Here is a 10,122-nt window from a genome sequence, read left to right on the forward strand (position 1 = left end):
CAGTCTGTAAGTCAAATCACATCAACAACATGATGCTGTTATAAAAAACTTATTCTCAAAATTATTCAGTGTTACTATTGTATAGAAAACATAGATGTAAAAAACTATTCTCTTTGACATTGAAGAGACCTTAAGTGGGAAACTTCTGTGCAATTTTGGCAATCATATGTTAGTGAAAATACCTTTGAATAGAAGCAAATCCTCTAGAAATCAATTCAAGTTATCAGAGGCTAAGACTCATGACATTGGATCCATGACAGAATTCAAAAAGTACCATGGAGCCTTCAGAGGAGGAGACAAAGAGGGACGTCTTTGACAACAATCTTCCAGTAGGAAGAGGCTTTCTTGCCTCTGTCCAGTGTGTTCAACAAGTTTTATCTATGCCATTTTGCTTCTTATGAAAAATAAAAAGTATCCCTTGCTGGATTTCTCTTTTGAATAATGCAGTAGGTATGTTCTTGCCTACTTGTTCAGGTGGAACGCTAAGCTGGTATTAGCCATGATAATTTGAAAGTTCAGATGCAAGAAAGAAAGAAGCTTGCTCTACGAACTCCACCAACAACACTGATATGAAGCTGAATCACTTTTTCTGACCATCAGTCTTGAACTACATGAAAACATTTATCATTACTGGTACTCTAAAAGAAACAACAGGAAAAAGCAAACCATTCCATATATTTGCCATAAGAATGGCCACCTGAAATGGATTAAAAACAGACCCTGCGTATCAGTAAGTTTCCAAAAGATGCAGGAAAAATATACTCCAACTATACCATCAACAATTATAGTGACTATAATATAATTTAATACAGTTTTTTTTTTGTCTTGACGTTTGTTTGGGTCTATCACCCTCATAACTACTCTTCAAAAGTATGTAGTCTCTTGTTTTATCTCCTCTTTGCCCTTCCACCCAACTAAATCAGATAAATTCATCTAACCTCTCCTTGCTCCCAAACTGATCTTGGACTTGCTATAGTTTCTCCACATTCTGTTCCAACTGGAAACCTAAAACCAGACACAGATTTCCATATATAGCATCCTTGGTACCTCAGTTTGCTGACCACAGTCTTTTTCATATCATCCAATATGCATTTTGTTTTATACATGATAAGAGAACCCTCGTGGCTCGCATGCAACTTGGCATGTCCRGTGTCATTTTCAGTATGCCTGTTTTTCAGCCATTTCTTTCCTGGATTTTTTTTTCACTGAAATTGCAGAACTGAAATTTTCATTACTGAACTTCTCAAAGTTTCATATGTCTCCAGTCATGATTTTTATTACAGTCCTACTATCTATCATCTATTTCTCTCATTCACATCCACCATTTCTCCTAATTTAAAATCATCTGAAAATGTGCTGAGGGTGCATTCTGTCTCATCATCCACATCACTGAGGAAAATTGAACAATATCATCCCCTTGGGCTACTTATTTGAAACTGGCTTATATCCAAAGTCAAATCCACAATTGGTAGCCTTTTAAACCTCTGGTCCAGTCAATATATAACCCAACAAATAGTCCATTTTTCCAACCGATATTTTCTCAGTTTTTAAATGAGAAGGCATTCTCAAATGAGAAAGGAGATGGTGACAAAAACCTTATTCAAACCAAGGTATACTACTGCCACTGCTTTCCCTCACCGCATGGCCACACTTCATCATAGAAAGCAATTAAGTTGATCAAAATCGATTTGCTCTTATTGACTTCCTGATTATTTTCTTAGACTTCACATTTTTTGGAAATGAATTATAAGAGGATATAATGCATAACCTTTTCAAAGTGTGAAGAGACACTGCCTAGTGTCAAATCTCCCTGTTGCCTTTATCAAAGACAAGCATAATAATATTTTTCCAGTATTCAAGGAGGTACTCCACCTTCACAATTTTTTTTTTTCAATGAAGATAGACAGTGGAAAACAGTGATGACAGAATCATATCAATTAATACTTTCGGACCCTTGGATGTGTCCCATCTGTYCTTGGGGACTTAAATACATTCAAATTCTTTAAGCAGCCCCAGTCTGCTGTTCTACCCCTGTCAGTGTCCCACTGTCCCTCTCTTCTGAAGCCTTATCTGTAGGCACAAAGTTTGAGGAGCAAGGTTCACCCATGAAAGTGGATGCTAAAATGACAATGAACACTCCAGCCTTTTCTGTATCACTAGTCTCCCATTGACCAGCAGATCTCTGAATATTTTTTTCATTATTTGCACCACTGTATCATCTTTTTTTACTTTTTTTTCTTACACCTTAACTTCATTGCAAACTCTTGCACCGACCAAGTCTTAGTCCTTTCAATGTTGTCCCAGTATGCCTAAGCAAAGTTTGCACCCCTTGACTGCTGACAGCCCATGCCTRAATCATACAGAGGAAAATATATGAAAGCACTGGAGGTTTCTTCAGGTATCCAAGTGCTCTGATTCATGGGTACACTGCTCCTTCAAGTGAGTATTTTATTGTCACTATGTCCTTAAATCATGCTTACATCAAGCTAGAAAATATCAATATTTAGTATGCAAAATAGACAACACAGTGACAAATCTTCACAAAAGRTTGAATGTAAAAAATCTACATCCTTTCAACTTATTCCCATGTTACATCAGAAGGTCTTTCTTTCTGCCACTCCTTGAACTTACTGTCTCCCTCTCTCAACAAACTCTGCATATTCCACATATTTTCTCTCTTTGGTGCAGTATGTTGGCTTTTATAGTCAGTCTTTCCCTTGAAGTCTTCCAGGGGATCTTAGTTAATTTTATATTTCATTCTCAAAATTTATTTTGCTTTCTCTCTCGGTAGGAAGCAATCTGGCCAACCTCTTATTAGGAAAAGGTTTCTCCCTCTTTTGTAGGTAAGTAAAATTCCCTGTGTTGCACTGTTTGTAATCACCTGGGAGTTGATGGGGTAGTAATACAAACAACTTCTSTTATAAATAATTATAAAATTCTGACCTCTATCATCTTTCAGCAACTATGTGGCTTTTTTTTAGTGGGGAATAATTGGTTCATTGAACCTTATATTTTGCACATTTTTCTTCCTGTACATTAAAAACATAAATGAAAGAAACACCTGCAGCTGTACTTTATGACACTCGTAACTGTTTTTTTATTGAGACAAACCAAATAGAACTCAAATTTTGGGAAGTTCAAAACCCTTTGGAAGTGCTTGATCCCTGACATATTCCTTGCAATCACACTGTGAAAGTGGTTCATGTCCTCAATTTAAATGGAAAATTGATCAGAGGCATCCTCTTAGTGTAGACCTGTAGGAGTTTTTGTGTTTTTAGGGCTTAATAAGGTAGAGAGCTTAGCGAAAGTAGATGATATAGTATAGCACAGGGCATAGAGCTTAGGGCATGGTGCTCAGAAGATCTTGCAATGTCACAGGAGTTAGGTGCATAATTAATTTATGCAGTTTAYTGATAACCCCATGCCATACAAGGCGAAAAGTAGAAATTAGTCTCCCGATTGGGCAGTAGGTGAGTTTCCGCATTCAACTGGAGTATATAGGCAGACTGAGCTGYGCAATAAACGCTCTTTTGCCGCCTCCCCCATACTGGTATCTGTGCTCTAGGGCCCTGGRGTGAGGACAACCCCAGGTCAGTCCAGCTAACGAACAAGGCTTGCTGACCCCCGTGGGCAACATAGATCAAACTGACTTTGACTGATCAGATATTATAAAATCAGGCAAACMTGATTCTATGTTATTAACTGTCAAACCTCTGTTGTCATACAATGTGAAAGTTTCAAAGATTTTTTATTTCTGAATTTCAGACAGAATTGATTTTTCTTTGTGTATGCTTAGATCTACTACAGAAGATAAATGCAAAATATAAAAACGGATTTTTTTTTAAAGTTTGTTAGTGAAAGGACCTTCACCTCAACCAGTCTTACACTCTAGATATGTTGAGATAAAGATGAATTAATTTGCTTCTTTTAGAAGAAGTGATGATGAAAGTTATCTGAAACTAGAAAAGATAGAAGAATGACTGTATATCTCTAAATTCTAATAGAAGATATCAGTTCTGTCCCATCAGAATTAGAATTTATTTTTACTAAAGCCCTCATCCTCACAAATTAGACAAGGGTGTGAAAAACTAGAAATTTTGTAGTAATGTGCTTTGTAGCAATGTATAATTTTGTATAAAGTGTAGTAGTGAAGATTTCTAAGTGAGAATGAGAAAAGAGAAATGAGGCATCACTTAAAGTTAAAATGTGTAAAGCTTAACTAGACATCTTTAAAATACTTTTTCTTTCAAGGATTCAGGTAAGAGAAGGGTTATAGGAAGAGAAAGAGAGAGAGAATAGAAAATATAGGTAAAAAATAGTAAGAAAAAAAGAATAGTAAAACATAATAATAAAAATAATAATCTGGGAATTTACTGAAGTGTAATCATTTAATTTTCTGTCTTGTCTCATTTTTTAAAAAAATGTTTACATGTGGTCCAGGTCTGCTGGTTTACAAATTAAGAACAGGATAATGAATAAAATGATAACTTCACAGATTCACAGAATTCACAGATTCACAGAATATTTAAGGTTGGAAGGGACCTCTACAGATCATCTAGTCCAACCTTCTTGCTCAAGCAGGCACACCTACAGCATGTGGCATAGGGTGGCATCCAGGCGGGTTTTGAAGACCTCCAGAGCAGAAGACTCCACACCCTCCCTGGGCAGCCTGTTCCACTGCTCTGTCACCCTAACAGGAAAGAAGTTGCTCCTCACCTGGAGACGGAACTTCTTATGCTTCAGCTTGTGGCCATTACCCCTCATCCTATCGCTGGCCACCGGTGAGAACAGCTTGTCCCCTTCCTCCCTGGATTCTCCCTTCCTGAACTTATACATATTAATCATATCCCCTCTGAGCCGTCTCTTCTCCAGAGAAAACAGGYCCAGCTCACTCAGCCTTTTCAGTTATCAGCTGTCTCTTAAYGTTACATTTTCCTAACACTGAGGATATGTTCTTGTGTGAATGAGTTTTTACTATCCTAACTTTGCAAGTTTGTGTGGGCATCTGGTCTACATCATYATTTATTAATTTTATATTGAGTTTGAGGAAGGAAGGTGTTCAGAAGCGGAAGTTAAGTTATATTAAAGTTTAACCTTTCTTTTCCTGTAAACAGATGGCTATCTTGAATGATATRTTTGTACAAGTCATACTTGAATCTTAGTTTTAAAAACAGAAATGTTTGTTGTTTTTAATGTATAATATAGGACAATGCCTTTAATAATCCAATGGGGAAAACAAAAGCATGCTTAGAAGAACAAACAGTTTCTGAGACTAATCTGATTGTTTGCTTTCTCTAGTGAAATCAGGCTCTTCTTTGGTTCTCTGAGTTACAGATAACCAATAGGGAATTACAAGTAGTTTCTCTAGCTTTGATGTAAAATAAGTAAATAAATAAATAAATATATAAAATAAGTAAAATAAAGATTGTATTTTAAGTTGTTATTTTGAATGTTTTTGATTTCTGCTAGTAATTTAGGATTTGTGTCAATTTGTGTCAATGTAGTCAATGCCATATTGATATAGAGAAAGTAAGACTGGGAGAGAAGGCTTTCTGGGCACGGAAAAATGCAATTTTTTCTTATGGAAAATAGAATATTTTGTTATGAGTGAAAGTCYATGCATTGGACTCATTTCTCATATATATTTGKTATTAAAATTTTGCTAATAAAAGTGATGTTATTCAAAAGATTGTGTCTGGTTGAAGCTGTCATCATACAAGAGGAAGCAGAGAATCCTGCCTGTCTTGGGTAGAGTTTTATCCTTTCTTCAGACAGCATCAATTAGCAGTATCACTTCAGCACAAAGTGGAAGAAACTACCTCGTTTGAGATAGCAGTGGAGATACACAATTATCACAGAATCACAGAATCACAGAATAGTTAAGGTTGGAGGGGACCTCTAGAGGCCCAAGCTCACTCAGCCTCTCTTCATTCGAGAGATGTTCCATTCCCTTAATCATCYTGGTTGCCCTTCTTTGGAMCCTCTCCAGAAGCTCCAYGTCCCTCCTATACTGGGGAGCCCAGAACTGMACACAGTACTCCACGTGCGGCCTCACCAGAGCTGAGTAGAGGGGCAGAATCACCTCCCTTGACCTGCTGCCAACATTCCTCCTGATGCAGGCCAGGATCCCATTGGCCTTCTTGGCCACGAGGGCACACTGCTCACTCATGGTTCAGCTTCTTTCCAGTCTCCTTTTTTTTTTTTTTTTCATAGAACTAGAATTGAATAACTTTGTTTCTTTTTTTTCTTTCTTAAATAGCTGTCCTATCTTGTCTGCCTTGCAAATCTGTTTGGAATAACAATAATAATAAATAATAATAATAATAATATCCATCTATAATGATTTCAGCACACAGTACTAGACTGTTGTTACTCTATTCGTCAATGTTAATTTTAATATATAGATTATAATCTTCAAACAATTTCTATACTTCTAGTTTTAAAAAGGAGGGCAGGTATATGTGACAAAATAAAAAAAAAAATTGAAAAACTTGTTTTGCAAAACATTCTTGCTAAGAATGTATATGATAAAATATTATCTTGTGRTGTAAGTCAAGGATGTAGAAATTATGAAGGATAACTCATCTATTTCTTTTACTGGACAGAAAACTAGTTTTAGTAAAATTGCGAGGATATAACCAGCCAACCTTAAATGCTTGCGACAACATAAATGAAGTAAAATATTCATAATATAAAAATTTGGAGGAGAAGGTAAGGGGTAAATTTAGAGAAATGCAAACGCTCATGATTATTAGTAATATTATATAAAAAAAAAGGTGCCTCTATAAAAGATCAGAACTGCATTAGGCATTATACAAAAGTTAGCTGTAATAAAAACAATTTTGTCCTAAGCTTCTCTTTCAGAATGTGCTATCACACAAAATTAAGAATGGAAAACAGGAAATGAAGTGAAATAATGCTAGCATTTAACAAGCAGTAGCAAAACTAATCATGTTCTCCATGAAAATCCATGTAACAWGCTTTAACACATCAGAAATGAGTTATAATAACAGAACAGAAGTAGATAATCTGGCGTGATTTTTCTCAGGGATTTTTCATTCTCAGAGAACATTTTGGGTAAATAGACAGATGAGTATAGCTGGTAAGATCTCTGTGACTTGAGAAACCAGATGATGATGGTCAAAATAGTGATGAAAAAAATGATAAGGTAAGATGTTGGAGAAAAGTTACTCAGCTTGAAAATAAAACAAGGTCTGACAAGGATGCAGTGCAAAGATTTACAGGGTAGGTAATATGGCCCAAATATAAGTAAGGAAAAATATATTGTTATCTTCTTCTAGAGCATTCTACGAGGCTGCACGAGGTGAAAGGTTGGAAACATCAGGACTGGAAAAAAAAGGATAATCATAGAATCACGAAATGCTTAAGGTTGGAAGGGACCTAGGAGGCCATCTAGTCCAACCCCTCCTGCACATGCAGGGTCACCTAGAGCATGTGGCACAGGGCTGCAAACAAGCAGATTTTAAAGATCTCTAAAGAAGGAGACTCTACAACTTGTCTGGGCAGCCTCAGGGCTCTGTCACCCTCACTTGTTAAATTTCTTTTTCTTAGGTTCCTGTGGAACTTTTGGTGCTTCAGTTTGTGGCTGTTTCTTCTAGTCCTGTCAGTGGCCATCACTGAAAAGAGGCCAGCCCCATCTTCCTCCTCACTCCCTCGCTTGAGGTATTTGTACACACTGATCAGGTCGCCTCTCAGCCTTCTCTTCTTCAGGCTGAACAGGCCCAGCTCCCTCAGCCTTTCCTCATAAGTCAGATATTCCAGGCCCCTGATCATCTTCATAGCCCTGCGCTGAACTCTCTCCAGCAGCTCCACATGYGTTTTATACAGGGGAGCCCAGCACTGGACACAGAGCTCCAGATGTGACGTCACCAGGGCTGTGGGGGACGGTCACCTCCCTTGACCTGCTGGAGACACTCTTCTTAATGGACCCCAGGATCCAATTGGCTTTTTTGGCCGTGGGGGCACATTACTGCCTTATGCTGAATTTATCATCCACCGTGATGCCCAGGTCCTTCTTTACAGGGCTGCTCTCCAGAAGATTATGCTCTCCATAATGTTGCAAAATGTCAGATAAAGATTCAGCACTTAATTTTATGGTATTGATAAAAGTCTAGATGTGAAATAATACAAGGCTATGGCAAAGTCGTGGAAGTTGGAAYTGATAAAATAGGTCAAGTGTGCAACCTGTGCTGACTAGGGACCCCAAAAAAGAAAAAAATGCAGTTAATGGAATTGCAGTGTACACAAGTGCACTGTGTACTGTGCTGTTAATAGCACAGATATTAGAGGAGGACTAATCTTGATGAGCATTTGTAATTAATTAGAATGGAGGTAGAATACAAGGAATCAGTCATTCGCAAAATTTTTTTGTTCAGTCTTCTTAGATATCGAAAGGATATCAAGATATCAAGATATCAAGATATCAAAAGGAAGTTACTACATTAAAACTGACACTGAAGGAACTTCCATCCCATAGCAATTATTGCATGCATATATATAACTCATGAAGGAGAGCAGAAAGAGCTTTTCCCAGTTTTAGATTTTGATTTTTATTAGATTTCAGAAGTTGCAAGGAAGTTTGTGATTATGTATTTGTGCAGCTAGTATGTCCTGTACAATGATCATCKAAAAAGTTCATTTTCTGTAATGGCATGTACAAGGCATGAAGAACTCAGATAAATGGAAAATAAATTATTTTTTTCTTCTAATTCAAATAAAATACGAAATAAATATAACACCTATTGTGCTTCTTTCCTACAGTACTAAACTGATGGATAAAATATTTTAAAAAATGCTCAGAATTATCCATCTCAAATGAAGTCAATGATGAACTTACGCTGAAGTAGTGGGGTAACTTCTAACAGGTAAAAAAACTCCTCACTCTGGGAGATTTACATACTGAAAATATTGAGTGCCTCAGATCTGCATTTTACTATAATTATTTAGTAGGCTTGTTGTTCAGATGACTGGATAATTTAAGAGATTAGCAGGTCATTTGTAACCATGGAAATTATGTTGCCTGCATATGTAATAGACTAATTTCCACATGAAGCAAGGCAGTAGTTTTGTTTATTTACTTGCTTATTAAATGTTATTTTGAACTACCTTGTTTTCCTCAGGGAATCTGTCACTCAGTTTCAGAAGAGAAAACTGAAAAGTCAAGCTCTGACCTTACACAACTAAAATAAAATGCATAATTTCCACTATTTTCACTATATATGTGATCTCATTTCTGTATCTACACTGTTTATGATTCTTGTGGTTTGCAGGGATGTTAAGTGTCAAAGCATTACATAGCTAAAGGAATCTGTAGGTTTTCAATATTCCCAGTTACAAACCTCCATGCTTAAGGATATGAAAAAATGATTGTGTAGGGACAGTTTAATGGCAATTCTAATTCCCTAACAAACTGATTACATGTATATTTCTATTCTGTTTGTTTCATGAGGTAAAATATTTAATTTAAATCATCTGCATTTCAGAATAGCAACATATAAAACTTAGGATGCTTTTAGATTATTCCATATCGATAAATGATGAGTAGTATTGTCAAGGTCTGGGTTACTCTTACAAAGTGAGAATAGTGTTGGTTTCAAGGATAGGGAATCCAAAAAAATAATCCAAGGTTACAGATTTTTTTATTATTATTTTCTTTTCTTTATTGCATTAAAGGAATCTCACAACAAAGAGGTCTGGCATCTCAAAGCTTTTGCCTTCTTTGATTATTTCATATACATTAAGATTCAAAGGACCTTGTTTTCTCATTAGAGATGTATGGCAACTCTCTATGATGAGTAACATATATGTCTTTAAAGGTCACTCAAAACAGACACACAAGGTAATTCACCTATCTCTGAAGTGTTTTTTCCACTCTCACATCGCCATCATCTTCTTCAATTAGCATCAAAGCTTTTCTATGAATTTCCATCCTTTCCCATCAGACTTAACACACATCATGTTATATTACTTGTCTCTTTACTTTCTCTTTTTTTTTTTTTTTTTTTTTTTTTTTTTTTTTTCCACGATACCTGCTTTCTTTGCTGTTCATCTCATGGCCAGTTTACAACCAGCTGTCTTCATGTTCACTAATTTCAAAACTGT

This window comes from Nothoprocta perdicaria, unplaced genomic scaffold (genome assembly GCF_003342845.1).
Source record: "Nothoprocta perdicaria isolate Ctin4 unplaced genomic scaffold, notPer1 scaffold_320, whole genome shotgun sequence".
Taxonomy (NCBI): Eukaryota; Metazoa; Chordata; class Aves; order Tinamiformes; family Tinamidae; genus Nothoprocta; species Nothoprocta perdicaria.